This window comes from Rhinopithecus bieti, unplaced genomic scaffold (assembly GCF_001698545.2).
Source record: "Rhinopithecus bieti isolate Rb0 unplaced genomic scaffold, ASM169854v2 scaffold_4781, whole genome shotgun sequence".
Lineage (NCBI taxonomy): Eukaryota > Metazoa > Chordata > Mammalia > Primates > Cercopithecidae > Rhinopithecus > Rhinopithecus bieti.
The window spans coordinates 5,463,427-5,484,158 of NW_016805181.1; the positions used below are offsets into that span (position 1 = coordinate 5,463,427).

At 46.8% G+C, this 20,732-nt stretch overlaps 1 protein-coding gene and 1 long non-coding RNA gene across 10 annotated transcripts in view; one reads left to right on the top strand and one right to left on the bottom strand.

The window, feature by feature from the left end:
• KCNMA1 (potassium calcium-activated channel subfamily M alpha 1) overlaps positions 1-20,732 on the top strand; it is a 767,391-nt gene that overhangs the window by 198,044 nt on the left and 548,615 nt on the right. The window lies entirely within an intron of this gene.
• LOC108529257 (uncharacterized) lies at positions 654-15,275 on the bottom strand. Its single transcript, XR_001885456.1, has 4 exons — positions 15,199-15,275; positions 8,100-8,235; positions 2,940-3,009; positions 654-740 (listed from the first exon to the last, which is right to left on the bottom strand). It is a non-coding gene; the product is annotated as an uncharacterized LOC108529257 (long non-coding RNA).

Consider the following 20,732-nt stretch of genomic DNA (forward strand, 5'->3'; position numbering starts at 1 on the left):
ATAAAAAATTAACAAATTTTAAAATGAAATCACCTTTTTTTGAAAAATTAAAACTTACCTCTTGACCTTTGCCTGATTCCTGAGTCCTACTCCTCTCTGAATATGATGAAGTCACGGAGTCTTTTTAAATTCGTTAACAGATATCCGTGATCTTTCCTCGCCTCCAGGGAGGTTCATGGCTCCCTAATCTCTCCTCCAACCCAATCAAGAAAAATCCCACTCTTACTCAGTCCCTTCCCCCTCACCATTCATGACCCTCCCCTTCTTCCCTCCCTGCCCCTTCCCCCTCTGTAAGTCTCTCTCACCCAGGTAGAGGACAAGAAGTCTGTTTGCCCACCTGTTGATTAATTTTAAAAGTTGAAAGTTTAATGACTTTGTTGCTGTTTTTCTTTTTTTTTTTTTTTTTTTTTTTGAGTGGGACCAGAATGTCGCAGCCTTAAAAGGCTCTGCTGAAATGACAGTATGGGGGAAACACAACACTGAAAATGGGGACCTTTGAGATCTCTGCTGTCTGGGCCTGGTTCTGCCACCACTTCCTTGTGTGAGGGTGTATCTGGCCTTTCCCTTTCATGGGTCTGTTTCTCATTGACCATAGAAGGGATTTGGGTCCCTCATTTGAGTGAGTCTCTTCATTTCTGCATGCCAGTTGGCTTGTTGCTGTGACAGTGACTCCAAAGCTTATCTTCAGGCTTCTGCTTCTGAAGTTCATGAGTCTGACACTGGATGGCTATACTTGGATTCTACAGTTGTGAAATGGGGAAATAAGAAAAGCAGGATGACTGCTTGTTTTTGATGGATTTTATGAAGCACATAATAGAGTAAGAGCAACAGGTGAGCAGGGCCTTCCTAGTCTCACACAGTGCCTAGAATAGTGCCTGTAAGTGACTGATTAAGTGAAGGAACGTAAGGTGATTGTATGAGTTTTGTGCAAAGCAATCAAAAAGCCTCAAGGAGGCAAAGTCCCTTTGGCCTCTCGTTAAGCACTATTCTATTCCAGTAACCCGAAGGTGCTCAGAAGGGGAAAGGAAAGGAGAGAGCTAGAGTGAAACTGTGGCTCTCGGAGCCTGAAGTCCTGCAGGTGTGAGAGGCTTGCTATGTGCTTCCCCTGCTGCGCAGCTGAGCATCCCAACCTCCACATCCTTTGCTGTGAGCACTTTTTTTTTTTTTTTTTGAGATGGAATCTTGCTCTGTGGCCAGGCTGGAGTGCAGTGGCACAGTCTTGGCTCACTGCAACCTCCGCCTCCCGGGTCCAAGTGATTCCCCTGCCTCAACCTCCCGAGTAGCTGGGACTACAGGTGCACACCACCACACCTGGCTAATTTTTTGTATTTTAGTAGAGATGGGGTTTCACCATGTTGGCCAGGATGGTCTCAATCTCCTGACCTCGTGATCCCTCTGCCTCGGCCTCCCAAAGTGCTGGGATTACAGGTGTGAGCCACCACTCCTGGCCTTTTTTTTTTTTTTTTTTTTTTTAAACAGAGCAGACTTCAGGGGAAAGCTGGAAATATCTAGCAGTTGCTGCTACATTTGTGTTGCAGCTGCCCTAGGGCTGAGCCCTTAGTCTCAAATCAGTGGTCTGCAAGCTGCCTGTGTATTCTTTGGACTGGCTGGAGCCGAGGTAAACCAAGAGGGGGCCCCAGGTCTGCCCTCTGGCTGAGACCCTTGGCTGTTCCTGCATCCATACGTTCTGCTTAGAATGTCACAAAAGGGTTAGAGAAATCCCTAGGACTCTGTTCTGTTCCTAGGGCTGAAAGAGGATCCCTGGGACATCAGAAGACTCAAAGTATAATTACATTTCAATCCCCATGCAAAATTGTAGAATGTCATACCATCCAGTTTCTCTGTCAATATTAGTTCTATTGTTTGCAGGCTGAGAATGGGAGCCAATCTATGGCCTCTCCAGTGCCTGGTTTTGGCAACAGAGACCATCAAGAGACTGAATGACCAGTCACTGCATGTTTTCTACCTAGAGTAACAGGAAACTGATCCCTTGATGTGCTGTCTTCAGGAGGGACATTGGGCTGGCTGATCTGAACTGGAAATTGATCTTTTATCTTTTTAAACAGGTGTAAGTGAAGAGATGACAGTAGATGTGTCAGAGGAGTGGGGAGCTGCCATCCTAAAAAGAGTAGTTCTCCGCTATTTGGAGAGGCCAGGGTAGAATATGACCCAAGAAAATTGTGAAGAGGACAGAGAGGAGTGGGGAGGCTTTATTGTGTTATTGACGATCTGTGAATTATAATCAAGGCATGTTGATGGACAGGTCCTTAGCATGTGTTGCCTGACAGTTTATTTCTTCCACCTAACTTAATGGAGGCCCACTCTGTGTTTGCCACAATACAAAGATGTATTGCATTGATACAAAGATGAATCAGGTTTAGTGATTCTCATGGGACTTGTACTTATAATAGATTGGCAGGTGCATGGACGTGATGTAAGTGAATGGCGCCTCCTTGCACCCTCCCTTGTGACCATTGTAAGTAAGGTCCTTCTCAACTATGCCTGCAAAAAGTGCCTGCTTTGTCTGTTCTCCTGGGGAACAGAAATGCTGATGTTTCACTAGGCGTTGTTCCCAGGTGAGTATTCTGGATGGTGGTGGTGGAGCCTATAAACCAAAACATGTCTGAAAGAGTTCTCAATCAATTTAGAGGTTCATTTTGCCAAGGTTGAGGATGCACCCAGGAAAAAGAGATAAAGGCTACAGTAGACTCTGTGGCCTGTGCTTTTTCCAAAGAGGGTTTTGAGAACTTCAGTATGTAAAGGTGGGAGAGTGGGAAGGAGCAAAAAGAGGGACAGCCAATAGTGCATTCAACTCCTGCTCAGTAAATCTTGTATTTTCCATAAGATAAAGTAAAACACAGAGTAGAGGAACAAGTCAGATCTGCATTTGTCTTGGGACAGGCAGAGGGATGATTTCTAGTCTTGTCTTTGTCCCTTACCTGTGAAGATACATTGTCAAGGTGAGAGAGGCTACCTGGGGAGATAGGTGACCTTCTCTCTTGCAGCAATCTGTTTAGGAACAAGGAGAAAGCGACATTTGTGTGACAAAGTTCATTCTTCCTTTGGGCATAGTGAGTTGGAGGTCTCAATATTTTACTTTCCTTTCACAAACCAAATTGTGACATGGCTTTAAGAGGATGGATTCTTGTATCTTCTTGAGGATTACATCTAAATCATTTGTGTAAGAGGAGGAGGTAGACTGGGAATCAGGACTTCAGCTTCTATACATGGCTCTGACACTCATCTGTTAGTAGGATTTTGAACCCTGACTTGCTTATTGCTTCAGTTCCTCTGTTCAATGGGGAGGTTGGGCTGCCTGATATATCATATATATACATACATGATAGATATGTTTTAACATATGTATAAATCACAATATTCTTTGGAACATGAACTCTGAAAGATGCAAATGTAGGAATAAAGGGGTTTTGTTTGAGAAAACTTGCAAGATGCTAGGTCAAACAAAATAATTAAACAGTGTTCTTATTACAGAACTTTTTACAAAGGGCCTTTAATATACTGTTATGGGGAATTTCCAAAAGAGGGTATAATATGCAGTGATTCTCAAACTTAGTTGAGCATGGAATACTTGTGTTAGGGAGAAGCTTATGAAATTAATATTCCTTGGAATTCTACTTTGGGAATTGTAAGGCTAGACCAGCGATGTTCAAATGGTGGCTATTTTGCCCTCTAGGGGACATTTGGCCATGTTGGGAGACATTTTAGTTGTCACAACTAGGGATGTGGGTGGAATGGAGGAGGATAGCTATTGGATAGATGCCAGGGATGCTAAACCTCCTACGATATACAAGACAGCCTCCCACAACAAAAAGTTTATCCATCTAGCCAAAGTGACAATTGTGCTGAGGCTGAGAAACCCTGAATTAAAACCTTAAAACCCCCTTAAACCCCCTTCTGTTCCTGGCTCTAACATTTGGGGGATTAGGTGGTTTGGTGACCCTTCCCAACTTGGTATACCAGTTCACCCTCAGGCATCTTTGGCTCTTGAACTGTATATTATTCTCTAGAAGGCAGGAGAGGTGAGGCCATTTGTAGTCATCCTTGCAGACCTGCACATTTCTGGTGCCAGACCCATATATCTATATATCTATATATCTACATATTCATTTACCACAGCCCAGCATTCCTGGCAGCCTGAGAGCTGGTGGCTAGGTGAGAAGAACATTTAGTTTCCCTTTCCTGGGTCTTGTTTCCACCCCTAGTGCCCAAGGTGGGGGAGCTTGCTTTGCTCTGTGGTCTGACAAACTTGGATTTCAAAACCCACTGCCTGCCAGGAGCAGTTCCCGCAGACAGAGCTGAGATTCCAAGAAGACTCCCTGGCTCTCAGAGATTCATCATCTTTATGAAGTTTTAAAATCACAGATGATTTTTGTGGATATTCAAGGTATTCCAGCCTTTCATGTTTTCTCTTCACCCCTGTTTCTTCCCCAATCATACATTTTTCTCCAGTAACTAAAACACAATAGGTAATGGAAATTCCATTACAGGCTGACCCACAGAGACTGAATGGGACCAGTGCAATTGTGTCTGGAGGAAAGCACTGTCATGACTAATTAGCCTCTCACAGAAATGAATTTTCCTGTGCATAACTTCAGAAAAATCCGCCTGCAAAACACACTCCTTATTAGTTTTCCTTCCTTCTCTGGGCTTCGGAGTTAGGCTTTCCCTAAGGATTCTCTCCACCACTGGGCCACGTGTACAGTAGCCTATGGTGGAAATCCATTTTCTGCTTGCTCTTCACCCCCTCAGTCCTGTGCTTCATCTCATCAGAGGGACCCTCGTTATCTTTAGGACGATGAGCCTTTTACTGAGCGACTTGCTTCTCTCTTGGAAGGCAACATAGGCAGTGATGAGCAGGGGTTCTGTCACCCCAGCTCTGCACTGACAGTAACTTGGGGGAACATTGGAGAAGCCACATTGGGACCTCCTGGTTCTATCTTCCCACCTGTAGAAAGGGACATTATCCTGGATCTAGAGATATCAGCTGCGATTGAATGAGTGTAATTCATGGAGCAGACTTTATTGACCACTGAACTTGGATGGGATTATAAAACACATCTTCCTTCAAAAGGATGCTCAGGGCTGGGCATCGTGGCTCACACCTGTAATCCTGGCACTTTGGGAGGCCGAGGCGGGCGGATCATGAGGTCAGGAGATCGAGACTATCCTGGCCAACATGGTGAAACCTCATCTCTACTAAAAATACAAAAATTAGCCAGGCATGGCGGCATGTGTCTGTAGTCCCAGCTACTCGGGAGGCTGAGGCAGGAGAATGGCATGAACCCGGGAGACGGAGGTTGCAGCAGTGAGCTGAGAACATGCCACTGCACTCCAGCCTGGGCGACAGAGCGAGACTCCGTCTCAAAATAAATAAATAAATAAATAAATAAATAAATAAATAAATAAAAGAAATAAATAAGTAAATGGATGCTCAGGATTGGATAACTTCTTGGGCAAAAGCCTGGGCCCTTGCTTAATTGGTTCAGACATTTGTTGAGTATTGACTATGTGCTAGGAAGTACTCCTATTTCTTCTGAAGGTTGTAGAATCTCTAAATATGGATGCAAAAAGAGAGGGGAGGGAAGGCCCTTGTGAAGTTTTGGGTTAGGCTTAGAGGGCCCAGCAAAGACCTCCCACCACCACTGACTGGTACTGATTCAGTGTCCTGCATCTGGGTGCTGTGCCGAGTCATCTCCGCATCTCAGCTAACACCCTCTGTGGTGCATATTAATAGTGCCCCCTTCCAGGGGAGGGCACTGAGGCTCAGAGAGGTGAAGAACCCATCCAATAAAACCTGAGTTAGTAACTAGCAGACGTGAGATTTGAGCTCAGTTCCATCAGACTCTAAAGCAAGGCTCTTCACTCTGCGACTGCTGTAAGCACTGCTTTGAAAGGGTCCTTGACTCCCAGCCTGTACTGACTTTCCACTCCCTGGGTGCTCTAGTCAGGCTCGGGGCTCTGGGGAGGATATGAGTAACCATCTGGCCTGGGACAGCACCATGATGCTGATGTGCACTAGGCAGGGCTGCCTTTGGGAAGAATTGCTGTGCACTGCACTCAGGAATTGCATGTGCTGGATGTTGGAGCTGAACTCCCCTAAGAAGAATTTTCTAAGTGGATTATGAAATCAATTTAGTGAGTTGCAATCAATGTTAAAAAAATACAAGATATCAAAGTACATCCCTTGTAATAGTGTAGGTATTGTTTCATGAATCCAGTGTTGCAATTACTTTTATAGTAGGTATGTATGGCTCACGATGTAAAACATATTTCTTACTTTGGGTCCAGGTCAGAAGTTGGAAAGCGCCCTGGAGGGAGGTGGGGCATGCAGCAGTGCTGCAGAGGGAGGTTTGCAGGCTTTGCCCTTTAAGGCTCTGCTGGGGATGCCTTGAAGAAGGCAGAGGGCACAGCAAGTTCTGGCAGGTGGGTCAGCAAGCTCACTCTGATTAGCTCTATGAAGTGCTGCAGGGGCTTCCGAGATGTTACCGAGGCCCCTACCATTCGTCAAGAAAGTGGGAGAGAGACTAGCTCTGCTCCATAAGACAAGAGACTGTAACAGTCAACGTCTACAAGAGTAATAACAGCAGCACACTGTATCCACCTTTAACTAACATGGACTCTAGTGCAGACTGTCTGGATTTATATACCAGCTCAACCTCTTATAGCTGTGTCAACCTGGGGTCGTTCACCTAACCCCTCATGTCTATTTTCCTCATCTGTAAAATGGGCATAATAATAGTACATATTACATAAAGTTGTTATGAGGATTCAGTGAGTTACTGTTTGGGGAGTGCTCAGAACAATACCCAGTAGACAGTCATCATAGATACATGTTTGTTATATATAGAAAAAGTCATATAAGCTTTATTTGAGTGCCCAACAGAAAGCTTTACCAAGGCAAGACTTGAAGCAGGCCTTGAACATTACTCCATTGGATCTTCTTCTTTTCATCACTGTCATCAATAACTATTTATTTTGGGGACCATCAATATGTTCCAGACACTGCAGGGTCCTTTACATATGTCCTACAGTCCAGTGAAGTGGGAATCATATGCCTGTTTTACAGATGAGGAATTAATATTTAAAGAGAGTCCAAGCCAGGCCCCGGTTAGTCTGGCTGTGTAGCCTGTACTCTTGAATCAGACGATGCAGTCCATCTTTGGCCTGCCATCTGTGTTGTCCTGGGGTCTGGAGATGGTCAGCGGCCTGTTCTGCCCCGTGCTTAGCTTATCCTCTCTCAGCGTCAGAAACCAAGGCTTGTGTGGACAGAAAGCACCGTGATGAACACAGGCCTCTATTTGAAGTGCTCTGTTGTCCCAGACTGGAGGCCAGCAGACTCCCAAGCAGGATGTGTCACCTAGCAGAGACTCATGCATTTTTAAATGTCCTCCTGCCTTTGGAGACCGGTCTTGAAAAATACGAGAATCATTAGGGCTCTTAGTCATTCCGTTCAGCCCTGGGAAGCTGAGTATCACAGCCCTGTTCTTAGCAGCAGAAGTCCTGCCACCTGGGCAAGACTGGGAGGGCAGCCCACATTGCCGCACCAAGGAGACCCCAGGACCAATGCATCTGGGGTGGGTGTGGGATGATTGGCAGTTGACCGATGGGAATAAATGAGGACAAGGAGAAGGCAGGGCTTCTCAGCTGCATGCCATGGGCATGTTTCAACCGAGTGTGGGCTCCGTGTCCAGATCTCACCCAAGCACTGTGGACAAACATGAAGCAGAAGGCAGGGCTGCTGCCCACATGGGGAATCTCATCTATTTGGGGAGATACCAGTGCTCAGGATCCTAAATCTGAGTGTTGCAGAAATCTAGGGAGGGCGCATTTAGGGAAACTGGGGTGGTTGTGTTAAACTTCCTCCAAAAGAGAAAATTCAGGTGAGGGTAACCAAGATTTGGTGTGACTAAAAGGTTAAATAAATCTGGGTAGTGTGTTTATAGATAATATACTCTCCTTCTGCAAGCTGCCACCAACCTGCCAATACTTATATCCCCATCCACCTATCCATCCATCCATCCACCCACCCACCCATCCGCCCATCCACCCATCCATCCATTCATTTATTCAGCACATACCTCCCAGGTGCCTGCCCTGGCCTAGGCCCAGTGGTAGGCCCTGTGTAGACAACGAGCACAGTTGCATGCTGCCTCTCCTTCCGGGCTCATGGTCTAGTGAGGGACACCAGCATTGAACAAATAAATCAGCAAATAGCTGTGAAATTAAAATCACAGTGAGTCCAACAAAGGAAATGAATGGGTTGCGATGAGAAAGAACAAGGGGGCCCTAATTTGGACTGAACCAGGCTGCGTGCATCTGTCAAAATCATGCCCATCCTTCGAGGCTCATCAGAAATACCACCACCTTCGTGTAATCAGTCCGCTCCTGCCATTTAATAGGTCCTCCACCACACTCTCTTCCTCCCTGGTGTCATAGTCTACCTTGATTTAGTTTTGGGTACTTGTCTATTTCCCCTGATAGATCTTCAACTCCTGGAAGGAGAGACTGTATTTTTTTTTTTTTTTTTGTCTGAGAACCTATTGTGAGTAATCCTGTCTCAGAGATGCCCAGGTGAATTGTTGAATGAATGAACGAATGAATGAACACAGATCTTCATTCCTAGCCCCAGGCATCCGCTATGGGTATGTAGCAGTCCCTGTGGTGAGAGCACCAGCTCCAGAATCAGCTGTTTACTTACAGTGTGACTGTGGACAGGTGCCTTGGCCTCCCTGAGCCTTCGTTTGCCATATGGGGGCAATGCTATAAATAGTTGTAAGGATGGAAAGGATTAGGGCATGTGCATTACTTAGATTCATACTTGGCATATAGTGCTTTATAAGTTAGAAGGAATGTGCCAGACACATCCAACAACTCTCAGAATCCTCACAAATCTGCTGCAAAGCATTTATAATTATTCCTGTATTGTAGCTCAGAAACCTGAGGTTTCAAAGGATTTACTAACCTGCTGTAGTTTGCATAATAAATTAGATTTTAATACAAAGCAAAACAAACCAACAAAACAAGGCAATCTGCAAACCTGGGATTGTCTGACTCCAAAAGCTTGTCTTCCTCGACAGTGTCCTATTCCTCTGCCGAGCTGAATTCTCAACTCTGCAGACCGAGGCTGAGATGTTTGTGTTTTGGAAGCCCACCTCCTGACCAAAGACTAACATATTGTTCGTGGATGGACTGGACATTTGAAATTACATGCTGGCCTTAGGAGGGATGAGAGAAGGAATGCTTGACTTCCATGGGGTGCCTCTGCCTTACCCATCTCAAAGAATCAGACCCCTCTCTCATTTTTCAAGGGCCTTGGGGTGAGCATCCTAAAAGTCTTATGATCTGTTGCAGCAGAAAGCATTGCTTTGTCCCCCCTATAAAACATCTGGAGATTTTCAGGTTTTTGCAGACCCCATGTGAGCAGCCAGCCATGGGTTGGCATGGGTTGGAGAGGCAGAGAAGGCATTCACTTGGCTCTGATTTTTCATCCTGTGGCCTCAGAGCTTGATAATACAGAGTCCCCACCCCTGGTGTCTCCTTCCTCTCCATCCACCATGACAAGCTGTGTCCACATTCTCTTTTTGGCTCCTTCCTAAGGTATCGGGCACAGGACTATGTCTGCCCAAGAATAAAAATTATACCCCTTATATTTCCAAAAGGAGAGGAGTATAATTTATGACTAAAACTGGGGTGCTCTGACTGAAAGTATCTACTGCTTAGCCGTTTCTATGCCGATTAGAGAAGGTGTTTATAGCTCAGAACTAGAGAAGAAACCATTTCTTTGTCACTGAGAAACTCCTTGCCAGGGTCTCTCAGTGAGAAACAGGACCTGTGGATCCCAAGATAGGGCCAAGCCAAGTCTTCTTATCTTATTTACTGACTTTTTTTAGGGTAAAAATTAATCACACGCTTTTTGCCAAATCCAGCCCTAAGGCATGGATCCAACAAAACATCACATTAATTAGATATTCTAATTTCCAAAAACAGACCCCAGCGCAGACACCCACTGTCTAGCGGTGATGACAAAGGGATCAGATAGCTGACATCGTGGCTTCCTCCTTCAAAGTTCATGTGGACACCTACCAAGAATAAGGCCTTGGCCAGAGCTTTGTCTGTCCTTGGACTAGAATGTTTCTTAGTGATGCCATAACAAAGGGGGGGGGGGTGGCTTAAAACAACATGAATTTATTATCTCACAGTTCAGAAGGCTGGAAGCCTTAAATCAGGGAGTCAGCAGGGCCAGCCTCCATCTAAAGCCTATAGGATTTCTCCTTCCTTGCATCTTCCGTGTTGGCTGGCATTCCTTGACTTGTGGCCACTGCTCCAGTCTCTGCTTCTTTGGTCATGGGGCGTTCTCCCTATGTGTGTCTCTTTCTCCTCTCCTAGGGACACCAGTCATATTGAATTAGGAGCTCACCCTACTCTAGTATGACTTCATTTTAACTTGATTACATCTGCAAAGACCTTCTTTCCAAATAAGGTTTACCTTCACAGGAACTGGGGATTACTACTGAAACAAATATTTTGGAAAAAAACACTGCAACCCATTACAGGTGCCTAAGACTAGAAAGATGGGTCAGGGCTGCCACTGCCAGTGTGAGAAAGTGGACAAGTTGGGGTTCTCCTGGGAATAAGATCCTTGTGGAGGAGCAAACTCCAGCTAGAGGACTGAAGCCTTGAAATCATTTATTCTGTAGATCAGTGCTTCTCAAAACGGGATTCCCCTAGCCATCAGCATTAGCGTCAACTGGGAAACATGTAAGGCATGTAAATTCTTACGCTCCAACCTAGGCTTACTGAATCGGAAAGTCCGGACTGGGGCAGATTCTTATTTTAATAAGCCTTCCTGGTGATTCTGATGCACACTAAAGTTTGAGACCCATTCCTCTAAGTTCTGCCATCTCTCCTCACTGCATCACTTTTCAGTGGGGCTGCCCTTGGACACTGGCAGATGTTTTGGGTTAAAGAAGAAAGTTCTTTGGTCAAAATGAATGTAGGCAGCATTGTATTGGTCTATGTTGAACAAGTTCCTTGACTGAGGGCTAGCTCTAAGCTTTTGCTATGCTGTATGCAGTGAGCATTGAACACTTGTTAGAAAAGGAACGATGGCATTTCCAGATTTCACTGAAAAGAGAAGTGGCCCTTTTGTGTGGAGTATCCCATGAGACTGGTGTTGCATGAACTCACATTGGGAAACATGGCTCTAGCCCACATATCAAGGCATTCAGTGAATTTTTATGAATCACCTTGTGAGAACCAGGCACTGTGCTGGAGAGAGGCATCCATGAACAAGACGTGGCTTCTGCCTCTAGGAAACTGATGGTCTAGTACAGGGGCTGGCACACCACAGGCTGTGGGCCAGGTCTGGCCTGCCGTCTGTCTTCATATGGCCCATTAGCTAAGAATGGTTTTCACATTTTTAAATAGTTGAACAACAATTTTAAATGAAGGATATTTCATGAAACATGAAATGGTATGAAATTCTGATTTCAATGTCTCTAAATAAAATTCCATTGGAATACAACCATACTTATTTGTTTATATATTGTCTGTGGCCACTTCTGCCCCCCAACAACAGAGCTGAATAGTTACAACAGAGACCATATGCTGCACAAAGCCTAAAATATTTCCTATCTGGCCCTTTACAGAAACAATTTGCCCATCTCTAGTCTAGTGAAGCAAAGAGGCCCTAAACAAGTACTTGTAAATGCCTTGAGTGTTATGAAGGAGCAGTACAAAGACCACATGATTGGAAGGTTTTATTGACTGATAGCAACGGCGGTGGTGGAGTGGAGGTGCAGGGTGAGTTAGGAAAGGCTTTCTGGGGAGAGATCTTAAATATGGGTAGGACGTCTGGAATATGGCTATGTGAAGAAGGTTGTTACAGGCAAAGGAAACGTAGTATATGCAGATCCCTGAATTAGAAAAGAGGACTGCTCATTGAAGGAATGCAAGAATGTCCAGTATTGCTGTGGACTAAGGGAGGTGAGGCCAAGAGTAGTTCAGCATGTGGCCAGATGCCTGGCAAAGGCCAGATGTGCCGCAGCATCTTTGAAGGCCATGCTGAGGGCCTTAACTTTTGCTTAAGAGCAATGGGAAGTCCTTGAAGAGTTTAAGCACAGGCATGATGTGACTGATAGAAACCTTGTGGTATCTCTCTGGCTTCAGCGTGGAGAATGAGCCGGGTAACTGAGTGGGAATTGTACCACTGCAGGGTACAATGCAAATGATTATGAAGCTTAGGAGTCAATCAGGGCAGAGAAGCTGAGATGGAGAGAAATGGATGGATTTGAAAGGTGAAGGTTCTCTGTGGTGCTTGGCCTCCCTCCTGCCAGGTCCTTTGTGTTCTCTGACAACCTAAAGAACCTTCCTTCCTGGTTGCTCGGTCTGTGCTCTTGGACCCTGATATATTAATAAACATTGATTGCTTGTTGCAAACCTGGTGCAAATCCACCAGGCCCAGTGCTAGACACTATGAAATACAAGAATTAATAAGCCCTGGCTCCTGACCGAAGGTTCTTAGCTGGGAGACTGATGGATGTAGCTACTGGACTAGAATGTAATGAGGACTGATAAGCAGAGAAACAAGTGATATCTGAGGGGACTGACACCTGAAAGGAAATGTTGAGCAAACAGCCCTGGAGATGTTAACTCTACTGAAGAGGTCTGGAGAGGCTTCATGGCAGAGGCAGCATTTAGGCTTTCTCTTGAAGAATGTGTAGGATTTGGGAAGGAGGACAGTGGTCCTCCAATGTGAGCAAAATGACAAGTCTGTTAGAGCCTCTGGTGGGTGCACAGGAGGCTAGGGGAACCATGTGGCTGGCATGAGCCATCAGTGGAGGCTTACAGAGAGCAAAGAGGTGCTCCTGTTTTGAAAACTCAATCTAGACTCCTGACTGCTTCGTGTTCCTGACAGTTCAGTGAAGGCTGTGCTGGGACCGTGAGTTACCCTCAGCAATGGATCAGCAGGGCAGCGGAAAACTCACTCTTTCTCTGATGGCCAGGGCCCTGCATACCCCAATTCACTTCATGCCCTTCCAAGGCAGGTACAAATCACGAATCACATTCCCCTCTCTATGACTTTGTTTATAGGCAGAGCTCTAAAGCTGGGATAACAGCAAACTGTGCATCAACAAGTCCTCTGGAGCTTCTAGCCCATTGATCCTATGACTAGCGGTGACTGCCTCTGACCTCTTCACTTTCTCCTTCAGTTTGGTGCTTTGGCCACTGGGACCAATGACTTTCACTGAAGTTTTCTGGTTCTCGGTCCTGCTGTCCAGGTTATGACACAGGGTGATTTGCAGACTGATCCTCTGTCCTATGCCAGAAGATACTTAATAAATGCCGGCAATAGTGATGGGTCCGTGAAGAGCAGTTTGCCCAATTTATTTTTTAAAGACTCTAAAAAAATAGTAAAATGAAGCAGATACGCAGAAAAGTCTATAAAATGAAAAGTTACAAAATAGCTAATGATTATAGAAAATCTGTGGCTGGGCGTGGTGGCTCACTCCTGTAATCCCAGCACTTTGGGAGGCCGAGGTGGGCAGATCACGAGGTCCGGAGATCGAGACCATCTTGGCCAACACGGTGAAACCCCGTCTCTACTAAAAATACAAACAACTGGCTGGGCGCGGTGGCTCACGCCTGTAATGCCAGCACTTTGGGAGGCCAAGACGGGCGGATCACGAGGTCAGGAGATCAAGACCATTCTGGCTAACACGGTGAAACCTCGTCTCTACCAAAAACACAAAAATCAGCCGGGCGAGGTGGCGGGCGCCTGTAGTCCCAGCTACTCGGGAGGCTGAGGCAGGAGGATGGCGTGAACCCGGGAGGCGGAGCTTGCAGTGAGCAGAGATCGCGCCACTGCACTCCAGCCTGGTGGACAGAGCGAGACTCCGTCTCAAAAAAAAAAAAAGAAGAAAATTTATGTCACTACCACTGAGTTCAAAAAGTAAAATACTGATGATATCCCCAGAAGCTTCCCCGACCGTCCCTTCTCCTTGGCTGACGTATCACCTTTGATGTCTCAAGTTCAAGAAATCTAAGTAACAACTCTTTCTGCCTAGCTTCTAGTAAGAAAAACAGCTGCAAAAGGAGAAAAACAAAATAAAACAAAACATAGACTTGGGATTCAGGTAACCACCTGACCTTTCTTCTGGAGCTGCCCCTACAAAAAAGGTCCCCATCCCTGTCAGTGCTAAGGGCTGATTGGATAGTTGTTATAGAGACGATGGAGACGTGAGGCGTCTTTCCAAGATGCCAGCAAAGGTGATGCCCACAGCGCTCTCGCAGGGCCCCCTGCTCTGCAGGGCTCTTCTCTCCTTGCAGTTGGCAGATCCTTATAATAAGAGATTTCTGAGATGTGAAAGGAACTCCCCCCTCATGTGACCTTCATGCCAGCCCCCCTGGTGCCACCACACCTCAGTGCAGTAGCCGAGCGGTAACAGAGGGGCAGCCTGTTTCCCTCTGTCCAGGGGAGATTGTGGGTCCTCAGGTGAGGGTGTGGTGGCACTAACAACAGCCTAGTCACAATTCATTAGTAAGCTTGGCATTCAGGTTACTGACATTTTTGCAAACTGCACTTTCTAACAATTACCCTCTGGTTAAAATCTGTATTTGTAGAAGGAGGCCAGTCTGAAAAGCAATGAGGGGAGGAACGACTTCCCCTGGAGAAGTCTGAATGGGGTGGCCCTCTTTTCTAAAAGAAAGGTGTGTGCCTTTTGAGATTTCAATTACTGAGCCACTTCTATCGGGAGCTCTTCAATTATTTATACTAGGTGTGTTGCAAGTAGATTCACCAATTTAGAAAGTTGGGGGGAAGAGGGGACATAGTAGGAAGGAGGCCCCCGTGTATGTAAGTGTGTGGGCAAGTCCTTTTGGCTTCCTCTTGGCTCTTTTTCTGGATCAGACTTCATCGTAGGGCTGGACCAGCCACTTTGTCAAGGGTATCCTCCTCACTGAGGTCTGGAGATGGGGACAGGGTGTGGATGCCCCTGGGTGTAGGGAACCGACGCTTCCAGACACTCGGTGAGCTCTGTCTGGGTGGAAAACCTCATCAGAAGCCAGATTGAATCACACCAGTTTCTAAGACATTCCTCAACCATGTTAGGCAAAAGAGTCCCCCACTGACAAGCTGGGGTAGAAGGAAACCTGATATAATTTTGGAAAAAACCTTACTTGAGACAGAAGTTTCTCACAGCTGCCGAGCCTCTCTCGACGTCCAGCGTTGGAGGGGTCCCAGGCCATGGAGAGAAGATTGATGGATCTAGGAGAGCCAAGTAGAGAGTTGAGGCTTTGCAGGGCCAGTCGCTTGCCATCCTTAACTCCCATTAGGGATTGAGAAGGAAAAGGAGAAGGAGTTCTCTGAATCCAATGGAAAAAGAAGTCCTGTCTCCTTTCCGTGGGCTGTTGAATTGTTGTTTTTATTTCACATTAGCAACTGCTCTGGACTCTCTTGTGTTTGGCTGCTGTGTTGGAGACCTAGATCCAAACTAGGGTGTGTGGGAACCCAGGGACATAGAGGCTGAAGTTTTGGAACCCAGCCAGTTCTTCCAAGGGGTGAGGTCAGAGGCAGAGTCCAGGCAGCAGGGCAGCTCCGGGAGCCTGGTCTCTCAGACTGGGCTGTGTTCAGAGCGGTAGGTCCTGACCGCCACCGTATGCCTGGTAACCTGGCCATCTTTCTGGCCTTCCAAAGTCTGTCTGTCTTGCTAGCCCTTGGTTTCCTGAATGGGGGTCATCTTACGTGGGGAAAGACTGTCTGATGACTTAATTGCAACAGCTCTTTTGACCCGAAGCCAAACCCCATCCAAGTTCAGCAAATGGAAGAAGCAGGAACATGTTCAGTTGGTGAGGTCTATAGGCACAGACTGGATTAGGTCCTAAATCACGGTGGAAATTTTCCTGGCACGGGACAAATCCTTTTGTAAACAAGAACATTCATCTTTCTTTTGACTGACATGCCGGGTGGGGCATGTGCCTCTCAGAAGCTCCATGTCATCTGATCTCATTTGGGATTTGGTGTTTGTATTTGAAAATGTAGCTGCCCTAAGGAACAGCAGTTAGGAGCCAACCCCCAGTTAAAGCTTCAAGTCACGGAAACTGGCCTGGTTTACTCGGATGTCAGTGATGCCTTGGAAAGCTCTTGCTTTTACAATGCCCACTGACCAGAGATTTAATTTACTCAGTCGGTACGTGTCTGTTAAGCACTTTGCTGTATGCCAAATACTTTGGGTATAAAAAGTATATAGGCCTTGCCTTCAAGGATTGTCCAGGCTAACTGGGGCAATGCAACATGCATGGATCAAAAGACAGCTAAGTTCCTGTCCCATGTGGAATTAGGGGAGCAGATGTGGGCACTGGAGACAGGACAGGGAGAGCTTCAGGGAGATCTAGTCAGGAAGGAGAACTTCACTGCACCTCTGGGATTTGATCAGGGAGGATGAAGATGGGTGGGGAGCAATGGGGAGAGCATCCCAGGAGTGGGGACAGCCAGCACAGAGGTGTGGCAGTCAAGAGGACCGAGTCATAGCTGAGAAGTCAAGTAGGAGAGCAGGTCAGTAACGAGTGAGGAGGGCAGCCGCAGCCTCAGCTCCAGGCCTTGAAGATCACAGTTTGACTTTTGTGCTTTGGGCAGTGTGGACTTGGCAAGATTTCAAGATTCCAGAAGATATGAGCGAAGCGTAAAAACAAAGCAGGACAGAACAAAAAACAGGATTCGTTCATTTATTCTTTCAGTGCCCTGTGAAATTCTCACCATGTGCTAGGTGCTATTCAGGCTCTGAGGATGTGGAGTGGACAAATCGGGCAGACTCTGCCCTGACTGCTAGAGAATAAGCACAGGTGTGTGATGAAGGCGGTAGTGGTGGGAAGCAAAGAACAGCCATGAAGGGAATGACCATGTTCCCTTCCATGTGGGGCACTGGGCTGTGACTTAGATTGTTCTCAGGTTGCTCATCTTTTTACTCCAAATTGCTTGGAGTCCTCTGTTGACTCTGAAGGGAATATTCAACCATAAACAATGCATCCTATCTGCTATCTGCGGGTGAATTCTTTCTTCCCAGTTGCCCCTTGGGTGGTGGCTTGGGGCCACAATAACACTTGCAGTGTTTCCAGGGAGGTTGTTATAGTTCTGTGCATTTCCTGCAGTAGTGGTAGTGAGGGCATCAGATGCCAGGAGCTCGGGCGGTTGGTATGGCCCCGAGCTCTGAAAATGCTTGCCTTCCCCTTTCCCCTGTTGTGTGGGCCAGCGGCTTGCAGAGCTCCTCCATCCCTGAGAGATCGTGCCTCCATCCCTCAGACCCTACCTTTCCTGGCCCCAAGGTTGTCTCTGGCTAGTGTGACAGGCACACCCTGGGTCCCTGAAGTCTGAAAGCCATATTTTTGAAGGGGGACCTGGCCACTATGAGTGTGGAATATCGGGGCCTTAAACTTCCTGCCTGTAGAATGAGGCATTGGGCTAGGGGAGTGGTTCCTAGAATTTTTGTGGGATAATCAATGAATTTTTACAAAACGGAATATCACAAGGCCACCAGCTTTTATTTTGACAAGCAAAAACATGAAAAAGAAACTGTCAGATGCCAGCTCTGCCACCATTGTCATTTCGTTAAAAGGACATGTTAATACCCAACAAAGGAGTGACGACATAATGTCAGAGAAAAGGACAGTTCTTCCCGGGAGAGGCCTGTCATCAGTCATCTTCCACTGACACACACAGTGCACCATACTGAGGCTTTTCATTCCATACTGCATCAAGGGCAGCACTGCCCTGTGGCCATGCAGGACCCATGGGAACAGAGCACCTGTGAGCCACCTGCAGGAGCCTTTGCTGTGGAGAGTGAGGCTCCTTGGGGGCTGGATCCTCCTCTTGGTCTACAGAATGGCAATGGGATCCCTCTGGTAAAAGTTAACTTGGCATGAAGATTTCTGCCTTTTTTGATGAACATGAGGGTTTGGGATTTCCTGCGTGTCTTGGTTATCCATATCCCAGTCTGCCCTGAGGAGAAATAAATGTAATTTTTGCCTTCCTGCTGGGCCCCTGCCACAGTTTTCTTGTCTGGGCAGGTCTTGAGTTGAGCTTCTGGGGCAGGATGGGCTGCCCTGCAGACTGGGAGCTGTCTCCAAGTCTCTGATGGACAGCAGGCTGTCTTGGACCTGGCCAGGGTCATCCTGGCCAAGGACTCTACTAATCCAATTCAAAGTCTCTGTGGCTCTGATAGTGGACTCTGGACTGTCATATATATTTTCCCATTTTATTAAGCTATTTGAAGGAGAAGATTGTTATTTTACAAATATGGCATATTGGCCAGGATGTATGTATTAGCCCTGAAAGTTTGGAGGCTGCCTTACTAATTTTAGGCAGCATATGTGGCCATTTGAGAACATATCTAATATCTAATGGGCCATTGTATTCCCAGGTGGGATCCCCCTCCCCTAGCCCATTTCTCCAACTCTCTGTCCATACATAGTGGATTATAAGTGAATTTAGATGTCTGTACTACAGGATTTTCTTATTTAGGAGCCGTAGGTTGTGAGATGGTTGTTTCAGTAGTAGTAATAAACAGAATTTTATATGGAGATTCCATCTCTATTCTTGTACATTGGACCTATCCCAAGACAGTGTGGAATAGAAAGAAAAATATGGCCTTCAGACTTCGAATGGACTAGATTGAAATTTCAGCTCTGCCACCTATAAGATGGGCAATCTTGGAAAATTATCCAACCTCTCTGAGCCTCATGACATTTCTACCTTGCGGCCAGGCATGGTGGCTTACACCTGCCATCCCAGTACTTTGGGAGGCTGAGGTGGGCAGATCACCTGAGGTCAGGAGTTCCAGACCAGCCTATCCAACGTGTTGAAACCCCATCTTACTAGAAAATACAAAAAAAAAAAAAAAGAAAAAATTAGCTGAGCATGTTGGTGGGTGCCTGTAATCCCAGCTACTCAGGAGGCTGAGGAGGAGAATCGCTTGAACCTGGGAGGCAGAGGCTGCAGTGAGCCGAGATCGCGTCACTGTACCCCAGCACCCCATCCTGGGTGACAGAGCGAGACTCCGTCTCATAAAAAAAAGAAAGAAAAAAAGAAAAAACATTCCTATCTTGCAGGCTTGTTGTGAAGATTAAGTTGGTGTAAAATCACCAAGGACAGAACACAGTAGATGCAAGAGGGGATCAGTGATTTCCTGAGGGCCAGTTGACCCCCTTGGTCCTTGGGCGATGGGAGAGCAGCTTTGTACCTGGTTCTGAGAAGGACTGAAAAGGAACCTGTCCTCCTGCAGCATTTCCCAGGGGAGGGAAATGATGCCCAATTGACTTGCCCAGGGTTACAGAGCTGAGACAGTGCGTGCAAAGCAAGGGACTTAATGATCCAGGCCTCCAGGTCAGGCGGTTTAGAGCTGGACAGACCTTGGGGAGCATTTACATGGCCATCTGCATTTGAGACAAGGAAACTTGAGGCATAAGATGGTAAGGACTTGTTAAAGATTTCCTGGCCTTTTTCTGCCATGAAGACTTGCAAAGAGTAATTGTTCACACCCAGCGCAGTGGTGCTTCTAAGAGCGAGAATCTGGACAGTGCACCCAGAAAGCAATGGCTAAAAATGCCTTGATGGTGGAGCACTGTATGTAGGTCCAGCCGAGACACCCAGTAGACTCACAGGGCTTTCTGACAGCTCAAAGCAGTCGGTTAGTCCCAGCTTCTTTTTAAGTTCCTGTTGCCTGAACCTGTGGACAGTGTGTCCCTTCCCTAAAGGTACAGCCCACAGTTAGTAAACACAGTAGCTGCTAGGTGAATTCATCAGTGTAAATGTCTTAAGCCCTGCTGGTGCAGGGTCTCTGGGGTGCAGAGGGGGAGAAGTGATGGCAGCCAGGGAGAGCTTGGACTATGGAACTTCCCAGGGGCAGAAGTGAACTCTACCACTCCTGACACCAGCTCCAGGAAAGACCTGGGTCCCCTGCTGCCCTATTTCTCTAGCCCTTGAGTCTCAGAGTAACCACCTCCTCCATCCTCTCCCTTTGCAGAACTCTTGCCATGAAAACCGCAGCTGGTGGTGCCCAGGCTATGCTTGATTTGCTTGAGCTGCTTTGGGTGATCTGCCTAATACCCTAATATGTGGGATTATTGGTACCTGGGAGAATGCCCGTGGCTGGGACACCCGCCCGGGAGGTTAAAGAGGTTGCTGGGTGGATTTCCTTTGTGCTTGGCATGGGAGGGGGGACATGGAAGACCCAGCCCCAGCACTGGGGGCTGGTGAAAACCTGAGGCAAAGAGAGGACAGCAGCCTGCGGGGAGGGACCAGCAGCCCTAGGGATTCCTAAGGTATTGAGGTTCAGACACTTCTGGATCTTAGGCCAAACTGTGTCACAGGATGTCATAGTTATTGTCATGAAATAAAGCATTTTTTAAAAAGCTAACATGGGGCCAGGCAAGGTGGCTCACTCCTGTAAATCCTAGCACTTTGGGAGGCCAAGGTGGGTTTGATCACTTGAGGTCAGAAGTTTGAGACCAGCCTGGACAACATGGTGAAACCCCGTCTGCACTGAAAATACAAAAATTAGCCAGGCATGTTGACACATGCCTGTAATCCCAGCTACTAGGGAGGCTGAGGCACAAGAATCACTTGAACCCGGGAGGCAGAAATTGCAGTGAGCTGAGATCACACCACTGTACTCCAACCTGGGCAACAGAGTGAGACTCCTTTTCAAAAAAAGAAAAAA